Below are 2,088 nucleotides of genomic sequence, written 5' to 3'. Positions count from 1 at the left end.
GGGCGTCTGCCTTCCTCATCTACGAGCTGTGTGACGGTAGACAATTCACTTTACCTCCCTGGGCCTCCGTTTTCTCCTCCGTGAAATGGAGAACATTAAGCACGGTGCGTGCCTCTTTCAGGAGGATAAAGTTATAGGTGTTTCTATGAGAAAATCCACCAAAAACAGAGCAATGCGCGTGGCAGTTGCCTGCTAAATACTATCATTGTGATTTCTACTTGAGTGTAGGGACCCCGATTCTGGGTCATTCAGTAGTTAGTGACTACGGCAGCATCCACTGCGTCCCTGCAACGGCCGTACGGTGTCACGAGTCGGAGCTTGGACGATGCTTGGAGGCTAACGGTGGAGACCGGGACAGACCGGATCGTTCTTATTTCCGATGCGCTCAGCGTGGGGCACGGGTTTGTCAGGGACGCCGCGGCGCGCCAAGCAGGGTGCGCAGCTCGACATGGGGAGGGGGTGGCAGGCGGCTGTTGGAAGCGGGGTGCTCCAGGAAAGAAGCCGGGGGGTGGGCAGGGGTGGGAACAGGCGGAGGCGTGCGCCAGGGTGCGGTGCTGGGAGAACTGGGGGAGGAAGGGGTGGCGAGCCCTGTGAGCCGGCTTTGAGGAAGGGTGCACCGGGTCGGCAGGCGGGGCTGTTATCCAGCTCAGAACGCGAGATCTTTTGTTCCCTTTTCAGGAGCACAGGTGAGCCTTAAAGATCCGTGAATGAGCTCTAGCAAGTGAGGGTCCGGTTGTCTGAGCTGTCCAGGCATAAGGTTCAGAGTGGCAGCTGGTCCCCACAGCCTCTGCCGGAGGCGCCTCCGAGTCCTCAAAAACACACACACCCACTTCTCCTCCCCGCAGGGACACTCCGGTCCCTGCCCTGGGCCGCCTCCCTCCCAGCCTCCCCACGCCAAGCGGCCCTGCACCCAGGCATGACTCAGTTGGCCCAGACAGACTTCGCAGCCTCCAGCAGTGCCATAGTTACGCTGATTTCAAAACAACATCTGGAACGGGGCCCTGTGACATCAGCCTCTCCTCTAGAAACGCCTAATATGAAAATCAAAGAAGAGGAAGTTATATAAACAGATGGCTTAAAAGAAAGCCTAATTATCATGGATAGGTTGCGTTTGGCACAGCCAGGACCAAGCGCGTCTCCGCCCCGGGGTGTGTGGAATCCCGCTGAGCACCCGAATCTGCGCCCTGCGTCGCGGTGATGGGCTCTCGACCCCGGAATCCTGGACCCTGGGGGTGGATGGCGGTGCATTTAGAAGGAAGAAAGTTAAAAGCCAGGCTTCCTGAAGGAAGAAGCAAAGACAAGTTCAGTTTGTCAGACCCAGAACTTTGAGAGGAGGAAACAGGGCCTCACGGGCTGCGCCGGCCACGCTCTCTTTCTCCAGCGGAGGAGTGTTTTTAGATGCCCTGTGAGGAGGATGCTGGGCCAAAGGGAAGGAAGCCCAGTCGATGGGACTGAGGCTCTTCCCTCTTTCCTCTCTTTCTTCCTCATTCCTTCTGTTTCTGCAAACATCAGCAAGCACCTGTCAGGAGCTGTCATCTGGGGACAAACAAATCGGACGCCATAGCCCCAGGGAACTTGTGGTCTAGAGCAGGGGACAGGTGTGTGCACGATTGATCCTGTCCCTTGTCCCCTCCCCCAACCCGAATGGCTTTGCTTGTTCAGTTTCCTTAAGGAAAGGTCTCTGCTGAGAGCAGGTGGGAGGGGAGTTAATATCTTACAGAGATTTCTAGTTTACCTTTCGTTTCCTTGGAACATTCAGTGATAATGGGACTTACGCCCCTCACTGCGGGACTCCCCTAGAGGGGTCGGGCTAAATTGCTATAAAATCTAAGCAATCTCAGAAACAGAAACGAGCTTGGTCACGGTGGAGTCCCTGGTGCCCACCCTCCGGGAAGCTCCGGACGCAGGACGAGGCAGCGCTTCCCTGGAGAGTCAGGTGGGCGTCGGAGCGCGGGCCGTGCGGTGCAGAGGGAGGTGACGATGCGGAGGGCACAGTGGAGGCGGGGGGACAGCACAGGCGGCAGGAGGGAGAGGGGGACACTCCTTCGCCCCCCAGGTCAAGCCTGGCCCCAGATTTACAAAGGATCC

This window comes from Propithecus coquereli, unplaced genomic scaffold (assembly GCF_000956105.1).
Source record: "Propithecus coquereli isolate 6110/MARCELLA unplaced genomic scaffold, Pcoq_1.0 Scaffold599, whole genome shotgun sequence".
NCBI classification, from domain to species: domain Eukaryota; kingdom Metazoa; phylum Chordata; class Mammalia; order Primates; family Indriidae; genus Propithecus; species Propithecus coquereli.
Note: the sequence above shows the minus strand (reverse complement) of the source record.